We start from the raw sequence: 21,743 nt of genomic DNA on the forward strand, positions 1-21,743 counted from the left end.
GTGTGAACGGGTGGGGTGATGGCCAATCAAGAGAGCAGAGGTCTCAGATATGATAGGGAAATAGGTGCCAAGGGGGAAATGACTCAGTAATTTATGTGAAATAGCTTCACGTTCCCCAAATAGACCACAGGGAAAATAATTCTGAAGGAGAAGAGGGCTTAGAAGTATTTGGGTTGTAATTGTTAGTATATAGCCAACATTTTGGAGAAAGAAATTGAGCAACTGAGGAAGCAGAAAAGGAGACATTAGATCAGCTATAGCAAAGAAAGAATCAGCCTGATGAATAAAAGCAGAAAGAAGAACTGGAGCTTCTCTTAGACAGGGAACTCCTGTCTTTTGTAATGCTGAAATGTGGCAGAGGTCTATTACTCCTCGGTAAGTATAGATCTTAAGTGTGTAAAAAAGTGCCATTAACTCTGTTTAGTACCATCTAAAATGAGGTAAATAGGTCCAAGGTACAAGGTAAAGTTCTCTAAGAGCATTAGTCAAAAGCAGAAAATATAAAAGAATATTCAAACATCTAACAGAAATGGAACTAAGTATTTTTAGAACATAAATTTCTTAGTGGGAATGTTTATGTAACAAATTATTTCCTTATAGATGATGGGTGGAGAGGCTGTAATCTGATATTTTACATTCATCTTAATGCTTCTAAATATATGCCTTACAAGACTGTAGACATACATTCCTAATATAACAGGTCTTGTTAGTCTCTTTATGACTGAGAACAACTTCCAAATTAAAAAAAAATGTGATTAAACCCTATGGATATGAACAATTCCCCAACTGGAGTTTCTAATATCTGACTAGAGATGGTTGGGAGGGAAGAGGGAAGGGTCTCTTGGAGAATCAGGATAGATATTTAGAATAAAGGAAAATGAAGAGGAAGGTGGGGATGGGGGAGAAAGAAAAGGTATTGAAAAAACTAAATTAATAATTACTTTTTAAAGCATTTGGAATAATATATTATTTGCAGCTTCTATCTTGGTTGAGATAAATCCTCACCTTTAGGAGGTACCTAAAAATTAATTTTCTACTTGGGAACTGAGAGTGACTATTGTATTCTAAGCCTACTCATTACAATATGTAGCAACTGATCTTAATTATAAACATCTATGCTATAGTAACAGTGTATCCCAGGACGTCAGCAGCAGGTAGCTCATAGTATTTTGGAATAAATATTTTGGTTTAGAGTTGCTATACTTGAATACTGTAAGTTTATAAAGCAATTCAGAATAAAGTATTCTTCACTCAGTTCAGAGTTAAAACTTAGAATACAGAATTTTATCATGCTTTTAAGAACACGTATTTCCCTGTAGGATAATGTTGGCTATTTAAATCCGGGTCTCCCTATATCTTCTCTGAAAAACCATACACATAAAAAATGACAGCAACTAAACCACCCACAATCCACATTTAGAGCATAAGAAGGGGGCTGTGCTACTACCTAGCTTCAATTGTATATAAGTAAGGAAGTAAATAAACATAGAGTTAACACCATAAATGCCACGGCCATGGCCAAAGGCATAGTGGGGTGTTAGAGACTGAATGAAAAAGATGTCAGAGGTTTGGATAAACTCTTTCCCAGAAGGAGTTACTTGGGTATCTTTCTAAAAGAAGGCATTTAGATATTTTCAACATAACATTTTCCCCCTAATATAGATTGCCATGCTAACTGGGGGCTTGGTGAAAGAAAAAAAAAATAACCTTTAGGCATAAAATGATTAATTTGTATGAACTGAAAGCTGTTCATCACATTCAACATGTCAATTTGCTCCTTGTTCCTCATTTAAAAGTAAAATATAAGAAATACACAAGAACATTTCTCATTAGTTAAAACATTAAAAGCAAGTCAATATAGTGAAAACATAGAAATCTAGTTGGATAGAACCACCAAAAGGGACCAGATAAAAATCCTTTTGTACATTCAATAGTACTAAACAATATGGGAAGTAGGTATGAATCAGAGAATGGATTAGGACATTAAAAAAAAAAATCTCAGCTTTACTGAAGTACACTTGACAAATAAATGTTGTATCTATTTGTGTGATGACTAAATATACACAGACACTGTGAAATGACTATTCAAGTAAACACATCCATCATCCCACAGTTACCATGTTTTGTGTGTGTGGTGAAAACATTTAAGAACTACTCTCTTAGCAATTTCAATTATACAACCCAGTATTAATTATAGTCACTATGCTGTACATTTGATCCCCAGAACTTATTCACCTTATAACTGAAAGTTTGTATGCTGTGACCAACATTTCCCCCATTTCCTCTAGCCCCCAGTCTCTGGTAACCACAGTTCTACTGTCTGGTTCTGAGTTCGGTATTTTTACATTCCATGTGTAAGTGAGATCATACTGTATTTGTCTTTCTGAATCTGGCTTATTTCACTTAGCACAATGTCCTCCAGGTTCATCCAGGTTGTTGCAAATGGCAGAGGATTCCCCCCTCCTTTTTAATGGCTGAATAATATTCCCTTGTAGGGAAGACTTTTTATGGGATAGTTACAGGTGAGGGATCCCCAACTTGGTATCCAGTTTAGCATCCTGACTATGAGCCTGAGGGTAGGCAGCTGTGAGGCCGGAAAATGGAGGACCATTCTTCTAGTTGACATAAATATAACTTCTGTCACCTGTAGGACAAAACCTGCCTCTTCGTTTTCAGGTAAAAGCAGTTGTTTCCTTCCCCACTGGTGGCAGGCTCACTGATATAGAAACTCTCCTCTCACTATTTCTCAGGTATCTTCAACAGAAACATAGGTGGCTCTTCTCATAACCCTGCCCTTCTCAGTCATTAATAGGTCTTGTCCCTCAGGGTTGCAGCTGTGACTTTTTCTGAGGATGCATTTCCCAAGTCCAACCTCATTCACGCTCCCACCACTACCCCCCCCACCCCACTGCCTATCATCCCCATATTATTTTAGGTGACTTTTCCCATATCTGGTTCTGACTGAACTTACCCTCATCTTCACCCTTTAATTATTTTATTATTCCCTGTTGACTTATCTTTCACTAGATTATAAACTCAACTTGTTTACCTTTATGAAGTCAGTCTCTATTGTAGTGCCTTGTACATTGGGAAAGCTCAGTAAATATTTGCTAACGGAATACTTTTGTACTTCTCAAGAAGAAATTGAGTATAAATAACTGAAACTTTCAGAGAAGTATGCTAAAATACGCCTACAGTCATGACTGCTTTTTCATATACCTTGTGCATGTGAATGAACAGAATAACCTTTTATGCTTCTCCTCAGTGAGAGCTATTCCACTTGTATTTTTAGTCAATTTAGGCAATAGCATTCAATTACAAGAAGAAATAACTGGAACTATTCTTTGCAAATCATACTCCACTGTACATGGATTAGACAAATTGGTTTGAAGATACCACACTACTTTCTCAATATCTGACATCTAATCTGGCTCTGTTATACCTGATGTGGCCACCAGCATAGTTTGGAATTTTATAGACTCCTACAGGAATAGTTTTTAAATTATGAACAGGTAACATTCCTTCCTGTTACTTCATCCAATCTCTAGCACACACTGCAGCTACTCAAACTTCCGCGCTCCAACGAGATCATATCCCTCTTCTAACCAAGAACCTACAGTGAGCGACTCTTCCCTGCATGCCCATCCTAATGGCAGTGAATAAAATTATCCAACTTACTTTACATTTTTCTTAACCTTCCCTCTTCCTCTTCATCGTTTTTTTTTTAAGATTTTATTTTTATTTATTCGACAGAGATAGAGACAGCCAGCGAGAGAGGGAACACAAGCAGGGGGAGTGGGAGAGGAAGAAGCAGGCTCATAGCGGAGGAGCCTGATGTGGGGCTCGATACCATAACGCTGGGATTATGCCCTGAGCCGAAGGCAGACGCTTAACCGCTGTGCCACCCAGGCGCCCCCCTCTTCTTTATACACTTTTTATTGAGGTTAAATTCACATGACATAACATTCATGATTTTAAAGTGAACAATTTGGTGGCATTTGGTACACTCACAATGGTACATCTGCCTCTCCTCTCGTTCCAAAACAATTCTATTACTCCAAAAGGAAACTCCATACCAATTCAGCAGTTACTTCATATCCCCACTCCTCCTAGCCACTGGCAGCCATCAATCTGTTTTCTGTCTCTATGGATTTAGACATTTCATATATATGGAATCATAATAAGTGACCTTTCATTTCTAGCTTCCTTCACTTAGCACAATGGTTTTGAGCTTCATCAGTGTGATAGCATGTATCAGTACTTGGTTTCTTTTCATGCCCAATTAATGTTCCATTATATAGATATGCTACCTCTTGTTTATCCTTTACCTGTTGATGGACATGTGGGTTCCTTTGGCTATTAAGCATAATGATGTTATTTTTTTTCTAAACCCCTGTATCTTTTCTTCACTTCTTAGCTTACCCAAATGAACAGAAATTGTTTTTTCTCTGAACTTCCATAACCTCTCTATGGCACTGATTCACAATTCACTTATTTATTAATCCAAATGATTATCCACACATGCAAACATTTAAAAAAAATTACTGAGCACCTACTCTGTGAAGTACTAAGTCCTTTTCAAAGCCAGTCAGACATTATGTATTTGTGAAGATGTCATCTCTCTCTCACTGGTGTTAAGTTTTAAAACACAGGAACATCATCTCACTTGATCTCTCCATCCCTCACTGGTCTCAGCTCAGCAAATTGAGTAAATTAACAAATGCACAAATGCAATTATTTTCTAAATAGTCTACCATTGTCAATGTAAACAACTGCCTTTACATCCTGACCTCAGCCAGGGTGGGGAAGTTTATAGCAGCCCACTTTCCCCAAACTCACCAAATTTACCACACTGTCTCTCTTTTAGCCCATGGTCCCCTACTCATTCTTTCTTTGTAAATGTGATTTTTAGTTTCTCTAGGGTAGGAATTGTTGCAAGCAGATAACCATCAACTGTTTCCTGGCAGCAAAACCAAAGAATACAGGATTACTTCAATTTATTTGCCTATAGATTTTATATATGATTTTACCAGACTCATTTGAAGTTTTAGTAAACCCATTCAACAACCCATTTAGTTTAGTTTAGTTTAGATTTTATATATGATTTTACCAGACTCATTTGAAGTTTAGTAAACCCATTCAACAAAATGCCAATATAAGAAGAGGTTCATACACCTTTAAGTATTTCCCAAATATTCCCATGTAAAGACTAGGAGTTATGATAGTTTTGTTAGTGTGTGTGTGTGTGTGTGTGTGTGTGTGTGAGAGAGAGAGAGAGAGAGAGAGAGAGAGATGCTTCTTTTACCTAATTCATGGTAAAGAGTTTTTCAAAAAATTTTTTCTAAGTAGTCTTGAAACAAGGCAAATGGCCATGGTTGATACAGGATTGATAGCTTCCAATATAACATTCGACATTTTAATCACATCTCACATTGAGTAAAGATACACGGTTGGCTCCTTTCTAGGTTTTTTAATTTTTTGAATTGATAGGTTTTGATTACCCATTTTCTCTGAGCTACAAAAACAGTTCTCAGATAGAAAATGTCTTAGTTTAAATACTATTTGTTACACAATACTGGTAAAACAAAAAAATCTATTTTTTGAAAATGAGAAGAGATGTGGCTGGCCAGTATTTGGAAAAATCAGTACTCTTAGTGTGCTGAAAAATGAGGTACAAGAGCTATGAGTTATTTAAATACTATATTCAATTAAATTTAAAGTAAAATCCTGATAACAACATTCTTAATTAGGTGGATATTTTCAGTTTCTCCTGCTTCCCAGCATAACCTCTCACGCACTTGCTGATTTTAAGCAACACGTTAGATGGCAGTGTTCACATAGTTTTATGGTGGCACTTATCGTAGTCATGTCATTGCACAGACCCAAATATACATCTTTATTTTGGATTTTATACTACTCCAGCCTCTAAAGCTATTTTTCTGGATTCCCTTTATAAAGGGAAAAACCATTTATAGGAATGCTAGTAATTGTGGATATCCCATGACAGATATAAAAGCATGTGCTATGTCTTTTTGAATCCTTATGTCTTACTTAAGCAATAAGGAAATAGGGCAGATCATACCTGTCTCTTACTCCTGGGTATTTAAAATCCACAGAAATACACACTGCTGTCATTTGCTACTACAAAGTCCACCATGCTCACTTAAAAGTAAAGACATGTCTTTGTTATTAAGAAATTTATAAGGTTTGAATCACATTCTTTATTAAAAATTATTCCTAATTTAAAAGTCTTATTCAGTTTCACTGTTTTCTTCCTTATTCCTTTCTCGTTTGACTTTTTGTTGACTTTGACCCTTTGGCTTTGGAAAATAAAACCCGTATTCTGACTTCCTTGTGCTTCTATTTATTTTTATCCTCAAATCCAATAAGATAATTTGCCAGGTCCAAGCCTGATTAACTCTCTTGGAGCAGAGTCCATTTGGCACAGGGACCAGATGCCAAATGATTTAATATGTCTTAGATGCCATCAGGGAAATATCTCAAAGGCCTAAATCAAGATGCCTTTTAGCATTAGGGCATAGCTTTCTTTTAGAAATTTAGCTTAAAAAAACAAATCTCTAAGTCACTGTTTTTCTCCAAATAGTTGAATGGCCTGCCTTCTCCAATTTCTACCACCCAGCAAAATCTGTTTTCTAGTTTTCCAGAAACACGGGGACCTCTTGACCTGGGAAGGTATGATGCCATATGTTAAATCCACTTGGACTAAATTTAGAAGCATCTTTTTCCCTACCCCAAGTGAGATCAAGCAGCCTGCATGGAGAGGATAGGCAGGACTTCCAGAACTAAGGGCTCAGAGGTCAGAGGAATAAAGAGAGCTTTGTAATACCTGAGATTTAATCCTTCTTATTTTTTCCAGAAACATCAGAGATTTTGGCTACACCTAATGATAATAAATATTCTACATGGAATAAATCCTTTTGGAAGAAGGAACTCTCAAAATATGTTTGTTAAATGAATACCATGTGACTGTGAATAATAATGCACATCTGACGATAGTTGTGAAATCTTCTCATATAGAGATAGGCACAACAGATTCTTTTACCTGTTTTGTAGCTGAGGAAAGTGAGATTCAGAGAGGTACTGTTCAAGTTCACGGAACTAAGACTAATACAACTTCTGACTCCTGTCTAATCTTCTTTTCATTAAACTGAAAGCTCAACCAAATACAATGCTTTTTTTTTTTTTTGTATAACAATTCGGATAATGTATGTCCTATGTAAACACTGGCTCAAATTTCTCTTGACTTATTAGCTCAGGGCAAAGCTAGAGGTAATTTTCTCCTTTGGTTGGGAAACCATCATGGGGAATAGCTGGAAAGGCCCACTAACTTCTTAGTAAATTGCCATATTACTCCCAGGTTAATCTGAGTACTTTTAGAAGTCAGTTTACTCTGGATTAAAGATTTTTGAAGGGGTGGGCAGTGTTTTAGAGAATTCATCTCTTAAAGGAAGACTGAAGCAGAGAAATTCTTTTTAAGTGAGAGTTTCCATGAAAAAAAAAATTTATGAAGTTGCGATAGACTACATTTGCTTTTTAATACCCACCATATGTCTGGTTTTTATTCAGGGACTAGAGGAGTGGGTTAGTGCTTATTTTCACAGATTATATAAATAACAGTCCTGCTATTACTTATTTTTTCTAGGTGAAAACATTCTGAATTGTACTAAATAAAATGCTAGGGAAAAAATTATAACCATCCCTAATTATTAATAAAGATAGTCCACTAACAGGTCTTTGGTTAGTGTCTATGATACTTTGGGCTGTGAGATTTTAGAGTGTGGATTGTTTTACAACCAGAGATAAAGGTGATTGATTGCTTTCAGGGGTTTCAATATTAATACCTCCATTTCCTGTTGTCTTTTCTCTCCTTTTCTAATGAGCCATAAATCTAAAACTGGGCTTTAAAAGAAGGTCCACTCACATCCTTTGATATTTTTCTTTTTTTCTGTATCTATCCCCCGTTAGGACACCAAACACCAACTTCCCCACTCTCCTTTCCCTGCATCTCAGTGGTCAAAGCGCAAACAGACCTTGCCTGGTTTAGTGCCCAGAGGGAAGGAAGGCACTAACATTTGTGGAGCGCTCTCCTGTCCAGGCACTGCGCTAACCTGTTACATATGTGGTGGTATAATATTTCAAAGTGCTAATTGTCCGGTATAACTGCCAATTCTCCCCAGCCTGGCAGCTAAATGGAAAAGCAACATGGCCGTGGGGACGATTTACAGTGGGGAACAAAGTTCTCTAGCTTTTAAGTTCAAAGGGCACCATCTGGGTATGAGAAAGGAAATTTTTTGAGAAGGAATGCAGTCAGGGAGAACAGGTTTTTCTTCCTAATTTTAGACTAAAGAGACAAAGGAGCCTGGAGCTGGCAACCAAATCATCTTCAAAGTTGTCCAGCTCCAAAAACACTGGATTTGATGTTACTTTTTACTCTCCTTCCTTGAAATGTGTTGGCTGCTGCTTTGTTTCAGAGGCCACCCAGAATCAACACTTTTGCAAAGGATAACAGATTGAAGTTATTTCTTTGGGATTTGTAACAAAAAGGGAACAACTGCATACAATGGACACTGACTGAAGAATTGATTAAACATTTTAGTTCAAGTGTTCACAGATATGCTGTTTGGTAGTGGACGTAAATTCTATTCTTCCTCATTTGCGAGTTAATAACAAACATAACAAACGGGTCTTGTTTCAACCCTACCCTTCTTGTTCCTTCCGCCTTTTATTTCAGAAGGCTTACAGGCTTTTGCTGCGATATCTTCATCTTTAAGGAGTATTAATGTGAGGGCTTTGTTCTAGCTTTCCTAGCAAACTTTTTAAGTTCCCCATCTTTAAAAGGCACTCTTTTCTTATCCAGTCCTGTGTCCTCATCATCTGCCATCTGGCTTTCTGTCTGTCACTGCCCCTGTTCTTTCCGTCCCTTGCCCTAATGTGTCCTATCTGCCACATTCTTCCTGGGCTGCAGTTCCTTTCCCATAGGGTTCTCTGGCAATATGCAGGATGGAGGGGTTATTTATTTCCCTTAGAAAGCTGTCATTTTGGAAGGAAAAATTTAGTATACTGCTAGGAGGAATCATCCTTGCTTCCGCCTACCCCAGAAAACAAGCCCAAGCCCTTTCTAGCTACTTCCTGAATTTCTAATTTTAAAGCCTTCCTGTAGCAGCCCTCTTCAGACTGGTAGTGACCACCAGCTGCCAAGACTGCAGAGGGAGACGTGAGCTTTTCTATTACTCATGATGTGTTGTCTCCTTTAGTGTTGTGACCACCCTGAGTGAGCTGTGCTAGATGTTAGGGTCTTAAGGTCACACATAGCCAGCCCCTTGTGCAGTTGGCACTTTGGATAACAAATCATTTGTCTCTGTCTCAATTCTTCATCTGCGGGATAGATTTCTATTGCCTCTGAATTAGGATAAAATGAGATGAAAGATATGCAAACTTTTTCAAGATAAAGATTTTTTTAAAATGCAGAGTAGTGGCATTATTCTGTGGAGATACTGTGATTAAAATATCTACTATCTTTTTAAAAAAAATAATAGACTCAAAATATATGTACTATTTAGATTGGATTGTCAAGTAAATCTATTTTAAAGTAAAATTTGAACTTTTTTGACATCTTCATATTGTACAAATTATTTAAACTCAACTTTTATTTTGTAAAACAGCAAATCCTGTTGATTGTAAGTCAGATTCTTCCTCTTACTTTTTAAAAGTAACAATTGGGCAAATTAAAAGTCATTGTGCAAGGCAAGTGAGTACAAGGAACAATGACTACTGGATTCTTGCTGCTTAATAGGAATTCTTATTTAGTTCCAGCCTTTAGAAAAAGCTATCACTTTTTATATTTGCTGGTGACAAACAAATGCAAGAAAACACCGTTTTTGGAGAAAAGTCTAAATAAATATTTTATAGGATATGCAGATTTGTTTTCATTTTCACAGATGGAAATACTGCAAAGTTGGTTATAGTATATTTATTTCATTCAGAACAATCCCAGTTGAATCTTTCCTCCTATACAAAATTTTGTAATTTAAATGGAAAGGTATGCTTTCATGTCACATTGATGTCCTCTGTGGCCTACATTTCAAAATTGATAGATGATATACATAATATTTTCTATTTTGTTGAAAACAGTAATCAAATTTTAAGTATGTTTCTTTGCAAATGTTGGGATGAGGCAGAAAAATAGTAGCAGGTTTGGTCAGGGATGAAGGCTGAAAGGCTGATGTAGTTCAGATACCACTGCGGCATGTGAAGGGGGCAAGGGCACCGCACAGCCAGAGCCACCATGCATTTCCGTAGGAAAAGGATAGAAAGTGAAAGAAAACTAAATAGCCTCAGAAATGCAAAGCCGTTGCAGGACTCTATTAGCTACATTCCTGGGATGAGATTTGGAAGTATCACATCTCTCGCTGCACTTCCAATGCAGACATTTGTACAACTGTGATGGAAATTTAAAGCTATACGGAGCCTGTAGTCAATACTGCAATTTAGAGTTTTAATCTGATTGAAGACACAGCCCTCCCTCCCTTGCAGTTTGTTCCACATGCTTGTGTTTTTGGTAATTATTTCTATCTTCTGCACAGGATTACGAATAACTTTGAGGTCAGGGAACCCTGCCCTGCTTCACTGTTAATCATATCTCTGGCAAGACTTAACCACAAAAGTTTCCTTATCATGAGGGATTAATAAATACTTTTAATTAAAACTTAAGAAATGAAATGTATGCAGTTTACATGGTGTTTGTTTACTGAACACAAACTATAAACAGATGTTTATATCGAACAGAAAAATACTGATCATAGACCTAGCCAAGCGGAAGTACACAGAGACAACTGAAAAAAAAATGTAGTGAAAATTTCAGAAAGGTAAAGAAAAATCTGGCTCTGGGAAATAGTAGAAGAAAGTATCTGCATATGGCAGAGATGTACAGGTTTCTCTATTTGCCCCCTGCTCCTTGGTCCCAGGTCAGTTCTCTGCCTTTTTCGGTCTTGCTCTGCCCTCTAGGAATACAGCGTCTGTGAATATTCATGTGAAGGTTTCTGTGTGACCACAAGTCTTTATTTCTCCGGGAAAAATGCCCAAGAGTACAACTGCTGGCTTGTATGTTAAGTGCATGTTTCACATTGTCAGACGATTCCATGTTAACCCTGCCCATAACTCTGTAAATAGTCCCTTCATAATCCTCTGAGTTGGCCATTTCTTTACTGTTGGGACTGATATGCTGAATTTGGAGAAAAACTAAGTGCTGGAAAAAGAAGTCTCAAGTTACGTAAAAATTGTTTAGCCATATAAACATAAAAATAAAATTTTCCTTTTAAACTCACAATTGTAAACATAGGACAAGAAAGATGAAGAATAATAATTATCTTCCCCCACTTATCATAAGAAATCCAAGATAACATTATTTTCTGAAATATATCTGCAAAAGCTTATTTTGGCTCTAGTGATATCTACTAGTTATTGTCTTCCATAGGACGTGTGGATTCCACACAATAAAAAAGAAGAGAATCAAAAAACTAGAAACCCCGAACTAACAGTATAAATGAGAATCATCTGCATATATCTGAATGTGTGGCATCAGGAGCACAGCTGACACTGCCCAGCATAACTGCGTAAGTTTTTAGAAAGCGTAGAGAAAATACCTCATACTCAAGGTATGACCCTGAAGTAGCGGGATGCTCCGAGCCTCTCCTCTAATCAAAGTGACACAGATCATTCATTCATTCACTCATTCATTCCTACAAGTATTGTTGATCATCTACTATGTAAAATGCATTGTTCAGGGAAGCAAGTTACATGTCCATGCCCTAAGTTAATTCTCTGACGACAGAATAATTCATCAAAGTAGCTTGGGATATCACCCAAACACTAGTAAATGTGTTCCTTTAAAAGAGGAACTCTGCACTTGACTTCAGATATCTGCACAATTCTCCCTGACAAAATAATGGAATCATATAAATTCACCCAGAAATCAAAGCTTGATTTTATAAGGTATTAGAAACAATGGTACAAGGAAAATACTGATTTTTATAATGCTCTTATTAACTTTATTGTGCATGGATGATACAAACTTAGATACAAAATTGCTAGATCTTCTAACATTAAAATTGTTGCCCTACAAATACTAAAAATTGTGTATTAGTTTAATATAAGATCAGAAGCTTGACATGCTCTGTTGCATGACAGAGTAGAACAGATAAGCAAACAGTTCAAAGATGAAAAGAGATACAGATACTATTATTACTCTTCAGAATGCACAAGACTAGGAAGTGGGCAGAAATAAGACCCAGACAAATTCAGACTCTAGCACTTTTCTACTGTGTGTAACCTTGCTTAATTCACTTGGGTATCCTATCTCTGCTTCCATCTCTCTTCCAAAAAAGCAAAGAACATAAAATAACTTAAGATGATGGCATGGTAATATACCTGCCTTCACAAAGTCATTGCCCTTACCTGACCAGATTGTTGAAGTGGTCAAAATGAGAAGCTGTCTGTGAAGACTGGGTTAAATACATGCATTCATACCTGTGTGAACAAATAGCATGATTTCATCAGTTACACTTATTCCTACCAGTTTTCCACTCATTAAAATTTTTGGAAATTGTGTTTTGAAATGATATAATGACCATTTGCTCGGTCTCATAAAAGAATCAATCTCATATTATAACTGCATTTCCTTTCTGGTTAGACTGCCCTTCCTTGGTTTAATTACCCACTGTATTCATTGAACAGCTTCAAAATTACCTTTGATGGGAGGGGGAAGACTGGGGGGGGGGAACAATCTACAAGAGACTCTTAAAGACAGAGAACAAACTGAGAGTTGATGGAAGGAGGTGGGTGGGGGATGAGCTAGATGGGTGATGGGTATTAAGAAGGGCATTTGTTGTGTTGAGCCCTGGGTGTTGTATGTAAGTGAGGAATCACTGAATTCTACTCCTGAAACCAATATTACACTGTATGTTAACGAACTAGAATTTGAATAAAAATTTGAAGAAATAAAATGTTCACGCTACAAAAGAAAAATTACCTTTTAGTGAAAAAATTTAGTCAAATCCTCAAAGAAGGGGACATTTGCCATTACTAAAAATATTTAAAATAATTTGCCTCATGCTTTTACCAAAAGCTGTGTAAATCCTAAGAGTAAAGCTTAATGAATTTTCACAAAATGAACACATTGGTTAATCACAACCCAGGTCAGGAAATAAAACATTACTCGTACTCCAAAGTCCCCTTTTTGCCCTCCTCACAGTCATTCACAATTTCCTTCTTCCCCAAAGGTAACTACTGTCCTGATATCCATCAACATAAATTATATAGAAGAACTTGATATAGGCAAGATCACAAGGAATGTATATTTTGTATTATTTACTCAAAACTGATAATTATGTTGTTACAGATAGCTCATTCATTTTCACATGACAATATACAGAATGAATATTATGAATACGCCACCATTATCCATTATGATGGTTTGATGATCATTTGAGGGGAATGATCTAACTAGTGTCAGGCTATTTCAAATAGTGTTGCCATCAACATTTTTGAACATGTGTTTTGATGAACATACGTATACATTTCTCTTGAGTACATTCTTAGGGGTGGAACTGCTGCATCAACGGACATGTATATTTTAGTTTCATTAGACACTATCAGTTCTCAAATGTGATGGAACCAAATTTGGATTCCCACCATTAGGATGTAAAAGCTCCAGTTTCTGTTTTGATGACAGTTTACTTAATTTCCAAACATAAGGTGGTTTTTATAGTGATTTGACTGTTAATTGATTTCTACTTTTCTTTTTGTCTCAACTTTTTTACTTTTTAATTTTTTATTAACTTTTAATTTTAATTCCATTATAGTTAACATACAGTGTTATACTGGTTTCAGGTGTACAATATAGTGATTCAACGCTTACATACATCACCCAGTTCTCATTACTTCAAGTGCCCTCCTTAATCCCCATCCTGTATTTCACCCATCCCAACACCCACCTCCCCTCTGATAACTATCAGTCTATTTTCTATAGTTTTTCTATAGATTCTTAACTGAATCTGTTTCTTGATTTTCTTGTTTCTCTTTTTCCTTTGCTTGTTTTGTTCCTTAAATCCCACATATGAGTGAATCATATGGTATTTGTCTTTCTCTAACTTATTTCACTTAGCATTATACTCTCTAGCTCCATCCATGTCATTGCAAATGGAAAGATTTCATTCTTTTTGATGGCTGAATAATATTGCTATATATCTCTATCTCTATCTATCTATCTATCTATCTATCTATCTATCTATCTATCTACCACTCTTCTTCATCCATTTGTCTATTGATGGACACTTGGGCTGCTTCCATAATCTGGCTATTGTAAATAATGCTTCTATAAACACAGTGGTGCATGTATCCCTTTGAATTAGTGTTTCTGCATTTTGGGGGTAGTCCTATTTTTAACTTCTTGAGGAACCTCCATACTGTTTTCCCTAGTGGCTGCACCAGTAGGAAAGAATATACAATGGGCAGACAGTCTCTTTAACAAATGGTGTTGGGAAAACTGGACAGCTACATGCAAAAGAATGAAACTGGACCACTTTTTAACACCATACACAAAAATAAATTCTAAATGGATTAAAGATCTAAATATGAGGCCTGAAATCATAAAAATCCTTGAAGAGAGAACAGGCAGTAATCTCTCTGACATTGGCCATAGCAACATTTTTCTAGATATGTCTCCTGAGGCAAGGAAAACAAAAGCGAAAATAAACTATTGGGACTACATCAAAATAAAAATCTTCTGCACAGCGAAGGAAACAATCAATGAAACAAAAAGACAACCTACTGAATGGGAGAAGATAGTTGCAAATTACACATCTGATGAGGGATTAGTATCCAAAATATATAAAGAACTGATACAACATCAAAAAATCCCAAATAATCCAACTAAAAAACGGGCAGAAGACATGAACAGACATTTCTCCAAACAAGACATCCAGATGGCCAACAGACACATAAAAAGATGCTCAACATCACTCATCATCAGGGAAATGCAAACCAAAACTACAATGAGATATCATCCCATGACCTGTGAGAATGGCTAAAATCAACAACACAACAAACAAGTGTTGTTGAGGATAGGGAGAAAAAGGAACACTATTGCACTGTTGGTGGGAATGCAAACTGATTTCTACCTTCCTTTATAGTCCAAAAAAATATTGTCTGATTAAAATCCTCCGAATTTATTACAGCTTGCTCTGTAGACCTGCACATGGCCAGTTTTGATAAAAACATAATGTTTGCTTGAAAAAGAATGTAATTCTGTAGTTGTTGCTTTGCTGCATATTAGGTAAATTAGGTCAAGTGTTTTAAAAGTATTGTTAAAAATTTTTATAACCTTAATGAGTTTTTTGTCTCTTTTTTTTTTTTCCATTATTGAGGTAAGTATTTAAAATTTCTTACTATAACATTCCACTTCTCTTTATAGTCTGGCAATTTTTGCAGTATATATTTTGAAGGTGTATATTATTAGGTACATATAAATTTAGAGTTGTTTTATCGTCTTTGTGGGGGAATGTGAATGAACACCTTTTTTTATGTCTAGTAATACTTCTTCCCTTAAATTTTACTTTATTAATTTATATGTACTAGCTTTCTCTGAATTAGTATTTGTATAGAACATATTTTTTCATACTTTTACTTTCAGCCTTTCTTTGTCCTTCTATGTGTTTTTATAAATGTGTCTTGCAAGTGATATTTATTTTGGATTTTAAAAATTCAGTTTGGTAGTTTTTTAAAAAATTTATTTAGTCCACTTATTTTTGTGTCTGTGGTTTTGTTGTTTGCTTGCTTTTAATTTTTTATTGAAGTGAAATTTAAATACCTTGAGATGTATCTTAAGTGTATAATATGATGAGTTTTTACAAATGTAAACACCCATGTAAACAACATTTCAATCTGAATATAGAACCGTTCCACCATCCCAGGAAGTTCTGTTGGCCACATTACAGACAATCTCCACTTGTATAGACATTGTTCTGAACTCTAGTGCCATAGAGTAGATTAGATATGTATTTCATATAAATGAATTATACAGCCTATGAGCTTTTGTATATTATTTTCTTTGTTCCACATGATATATGTGATACATATAGCATATTCTTTTTTATATTACTGAGTAGATTTACATTGTATAACTATTTTCCTATTGATGTACAACTGAGTTGTTTCTAGTTTTTGTATATTATGAATAAAGCTGTTATAAGCATTTGTATGTACATACGTTCCTATTTCTTTTGGGAGAAATACAACAGTGTGAAATTTCTGGGTCACAAGATAAATATACACTTAACTTTATAAGAAATTATCAAAAAGTTTTCCAAAGCCATCAAACTGCTTTATACTTGTATTAGGCCACTTACATGTGATGTAATCGTGGATACATTTGACAATAATTCTATCATCTTACTCCTTGGTTTCTATTTGCTCTGACGGTCCTATGCTTTTTTTCTGGTGGTTTGATTTTGTTTTTTGTTCGTTGTTTTTGGCATCCTTTGGATTTCATAAAATATTTTTTTATCATTCCGGCCTTCTCCCGTTAACTTTTTGGTTACATATTAATTAAATATATTAGAAATTATAGCATGTATACTTGACCTCCAAAAATCTAATATAAATCAAAGCTGTCACTTTTTAGACTATATAAGGATCTTAAAACTCTTCAATACCATTTATTGTTACTTCTTGCCTTTTGAGTTGTTTTTGTCATGCATTTTAATTCTGTAAGTACTTTTTAGCCACATAAGATAAAATTATTTTTCAGTCAATATTTATTTAGGTTTCCCCACGTATTTAAGATTTCATTGCTTTTACTCTTTCCTGCATTTCTGTGCTTCTATTATAATTTTCCTTTAGCTTGAAAAAACTTTTTAATATTTATATATTAACTTAAAATTATTTTTAATATTTACATTTAATATTTATTTTATGCATTTCTGTTGGCAACAATTTGCTTTTAATTTGTCTAAAATATTTTTATTTGTCTTCATTTTAGAAGAATATTTTTACTGGTTATAGATTTCTGGTTGGTAGGTTTTTCTTTTTTATCCTAAAAGATGTAATTTTATTGTTTTCTGACGTCCTTTATTTCTTTTGAGAAATTTGTGATTTTGGTCCTTGCAAGTAAAAGCTTGTAATTTTTCTCTAGCTGCTTTAAAGGCCATCTCTTTTCTTTTTTATTTTTTTCAGCAAATTTTTATAATTTACCTAAGTGCATTTTCTTTGTATTTATTGTACTTGGAGTTCATATTACTTCTTGAATCTATGGCTTGATATTTTTGTTAGTTTTGAAGACTTCTTGGCTATTATGTCTTCAAATATAGGTTCTTTATTGTTTTCTCTTGTTTTCCCCTTTGGGACTCTTAATTACACATATATCAGATTTTGACGTTTTGTCCCATATTCTCTTAGTCTCTTTTTAGTTTTGTTCTCTCTATACTTTAATTTGGATATTTTTTTTTTCATGAACTTAATTTCCAGGTCATTTTCCTCTCTTGAGTTGTGTCTAACCTTTTATTATACATATGTATTGCATTCTCCATTTCAGTTTATCATAATGTTTAGTTCTAGAGAGGTCATTTGTTTCCTTCTTTGAATATATTTCAATTTTTTTATTGTCTTAGTCTGTTTATGCAGCTATAACAAGACTGGGGGGAGGTTATAAGAACACTGATTTATTTCTTACAGTTTTGGAAGCTAGAGAATCCAAGATCAAAGTGCTGGCAGATTTGGTGTCTGGTAAGGGCCACTTCCTGGTTCATCGTGGCCATCTTCTCACAGTGTCCTCACCTGGTGGAAGGGGCAAGGGCACTAGCCCATTCATGAACACTCCACTCTCATGACCTAATCACCTCTCGGAAGCTTCTCTTTCTAATACCATCACTTTGGGGCTTAGGTTTCAACATCTGGAGTTTTAGAAGGACAGACACATGCAGTCTATAATACTAATAAAATTCTTCATTTTGTCAAATATTTTCTCAAGATATTATAAAATCTGTGCCTTATAACTTTATTATTTGTATTATACCTGCATTTGTCATCTATTTTCTCTCTAGGTCTGATCAGATTGCTGGGTTCACCTCTTTGTGCTTATCTTCTCTCCTGAATCTTGGCCCCTTAGGTCCTGGACTCCTAAGTTTTGGTTTCTCAGTCCTTTGACACTGTAGAAAACTCTGCTCATCTTCTCTGCCTCTTCATATCACATTCTGCTCCATTTCTCAGACTTTGAGTATGTGCTGATTAGAAAAGCAGATAGCTCCAAGGGGAAAGTGGCATAACATGTGAGGCTTATGTCAATGAATTTCTCTTCCCTTTGGGATCTTGGCTCCTTAAGTCTGGCTTCTCTGAGAGCTCCACAAAATTTTCAAGCAGATTCTTAAAAAGTATTTTTTTGAGGGGCGCCTGGGTGGCACAGCGGTTAAGCGTCTGCCTTCGGCTCAGGGCGTGATCCCAGCGTTGTGGGATCGAGCCCCACATCAGGCTTCTCTGCTATGGGCCTGCTTCTTCCTCTCCCACTCCCCCTGCTTGTGTTCCCTCTCTCGCTGGCTGTCTCTATCTCTGTCAAATAAATAAATAAAATCTTAAAAAAAAAAAAAGTATTTTTTCGAGCTTGTCAAGTTTTCCTTGGTGGGAAGACCAGTCTATTCTAGTCTGCCACAGCCAGAGATATTTACCTTGAATTTTTATGGCAAAGACAAATAACTTAATACCCACAGAATCCCTCGGGTTGGGCAACAGTCCCATGTGGCTTTTAGCTTCAGGGCAGAGACAAGCTACCATCATGAAAAACCTGGTCAGCTGTTCTTCCAAGTCAGCCATAAGCAAAGCTCAGAGCAAATCAAAGAAGTATGTCCTTAACCATGACACCTCCCTAGAAAGAACAGATGCTTGATAAAATCTAGTAAGGACCACCTATACTCTATGCATGAATATGTCAAAACCTCTGAATTTTTACAGTATTCTTTTTGCTTGATTGTTATACTATAGTAATATTACAAAACATGAAGCAGCTCCTTCACAGCTGCAGAGAGAAGTGGAGATTGATATAATTATTTCATCAACTTGGACAATGTTTGTGCTATTAACTGAAATATCTTAATAATCAACTTTGCTGCTACTCCCCCAAACTCTCCAAAATTTGTATGTGTAAATTTAAATTTAGAGTATATCAAGTGAAATACCCCAAACTACTGTTTCATCTTTAACCAGACTAAAATACTGCAAGAATCACTTTTTATTTTTTGAGTTTTCAGAGTTTTTTTTTAAATAAGAAGCAAAAATGGAATTAGTAAGACTAAAACACTAACTGTACAATTAACAAAATAGTTGATTAATTACTATAATAAATCAGAGTAACAGAATTAGAAAATAAGTTTATAAAGACAAATATGGTTTCCTCATTTCCTTTCAATTATAATGAATTTTATCCCTTATTATCTTAATGTGTTCTTACTTCTGAATTTTTCATTTTACTAAAGATTAACCTCAAAATCCTTAGAAAAAAAAGAACAAATGGTAAAAATTAAAATACTGTGAACCTTAATCATTAAGTATACCTTTGAAACAAACATTTAAAAACATTCCAGTGTCCACTGTTTACACAGCAATTGTATTATAAATTATAATTTAAAAATTAGATCTTATTCTAAATGTGGTAGGGAATTGAACTATTTAAACAACCCTGTAATAAATACACAAGGAAAAAAATTCCTTTGGTAAAGTCAACTCTTCATTTTTATTTATGTTTTCCAAAACTGAAATATATTATTAATTTTTTAAAAGTGAAACATAGCTATTTAAAGCAGGTATAAATTATAAGGATTCCTGGCACCGTATTCAAGAAAACGGAATCATATTTGAGGTAATATCACAGATTTTGAAAACACAATTAGGGACTTTGATATTAATAAATGCATATTTATCTGAATTAACGTTCTATACTTATAATCCTTTATGAGTTAGTTGTCAAGAAAGCTATCCCATTGGAGGGACACCTGTCTTCCTATGGTTCTGAGAGGCAGTCCTTAATACTCAACATGCTCTTAAATGTTGCAATAATATGAACTCATGTTTTAATCAGAAGGTTAAACATAGTCTTAAGGGTTCTCCAACTTCAATTTTCTTTATTCATTTTCCTTTGGTAGTTGTCTAAAGCCAGAACCCTGAAGGTTATTTTGCTCAGAAATGTTTAAGCCAGACTGCCAAAAACCTTTCCTACAGCTTTTGAAAAACCATTTCTCAGATGTATAGGAATTCTTATTTGTCAAAAATCTGCATGAATCTAAAATTAAACACAACAACAGCAATTCATGTTGGAAAGAATTTATAAAGAAGGAAACCATGGCAACGGAATCATTTATTTTTAACTGCATAACCCTTATCTCTACCTTCACCCCGAAACTAAGCACACTTAAGCCATTGCTTTTTTTCCATGCTTCCTTATTCCCATTGTAATTCTGCAAGAGTCAAAAAATAGCAACAGGAATTGTCATATTTATATTACTAAGTACTGTGTAAGCCATGCTTCTCTTCTATTTACTTGCTCACATTATCCTGCAAATGGCCTTTGAGGAACTTCTGTGGTTGTCAAGGGGAAGCTCAGGTAATGCATCCTATAGGGTCAGTGCCATGTTAACTGGGGCAGGCTCTCTAGTGGGAAGCTTAGGTTTCTGATTTAATTCCCCAAGGATTCCACATCTTATCAGAAGTGAGCTGACCATACAGAGCAGAAGCAAATGTAACTGCAGCATATTTCAACGTAAGTTAAACTTCCCCTGGCTCCTCTTTGTGCAGAGAATCCAGAAAGCTCTGTTTCTGCTGCGCTACTGCCTTTTACATCACTGCCTGATCTATATCACCATGCCAGGAGAACTCATACAATGTATGTACTTTTCTGAAGCAAAGGATTACAAACTTCTGGCAAAGACTGTTTTGTTAAAATGTCCTAAAAGTACTCAACAGAAATTTTTACATGATTGATATGCTAAAAATCATAAGCATATTTTCCTATGAATAATTTCAAATATAATTCACTTTCAAGACCAGTATAGACTTGAAAATCTAATAGCCTCTTCTGGTAAATACCAACTAATAGGTTAGGGTATTTGAAATGTGTTTTTCCTGATTCCTTTGTCTATTTTGATTTCTGTTAGCTCAGTTAGGGTGAAGAACTTAGGGTGTACAAAATAAAAGTCCATTCCTCATTAGTTTAGATCAAGTCTTCATCCCAAAAGAGCCCTAAGAGAAACAAAGACTTTAGTTTCGAAGACCAAGACTTGGGTAACAGAAAAAGACGCAAGAATATATTTAAAGGCATGAAGGGCATTAACCCAATAAGTCAATTGAATTGCATGGAAAATTGATCTTATATTTTCTGACATAAATGGGGAATCTGATAATTAAAAGGGCTCTGGGTTGCTTATCTATCAGCCACACTCAGAGTTAAATAAGAGACTGCAGGAAGGCTCAGTCTCAGACCGGTTACATCAAGAGAAGAGCAGATGCGTCAGTTTCTTACTGCTCCACTCTAACTTCTTCCTTATACATAAGGAAGTTTCTGTGGCCTGTTTCCCAGAATTCCCCCCATTAGGTTGGTCTGCAGGTCAATTTGCCTGACCTTCTTTCACTGAAGGTTTTCTGGGATATGAGCCAAAAGATTACCTGGCATATTTGCACAAAAGCTT

General features: G+C 35.4%; 1 long non-coding RNA gene across 3 annotated transcripts in view; it reads right to left on the minus strand.

The window, feature by feature from the left end:
- LOC123801167 (uncharacterized) overlaps positions 1-21,743 on the minus strand; it is a 202,654-nt gene that overhangs the window by 78,646 nt on the left and 102,265 nt on the right. For all 3 annotated transcript variants that reach the window (XR_015725911.1, XR_015725910.1, XR_006782130.2), the window contains exon 2: positions 12,475-12,546. This is a non-coding gene — a long non-coding RNA (uncharacterized LOC123801167). The remainder of the gene's footprint in view (positions 1-12,474; positions 12,547-21,743) is intronic.

The sequence above is a fragment of the Ursus americanus genome, chromosome 10 (genome assembly GCF_024610735.1).
Source record: "Ursus americanus isolate L20-20 chromosome 10, mUrsAme1.1.p, whole genome shotgun sequence".
Taxonomy (NCBI): domain Eukaryota; kingdom Metazoa; phylum Chordata; class Mammalia; order Carnivora; family Ursidae; genus Ursus; species Ursus americanus.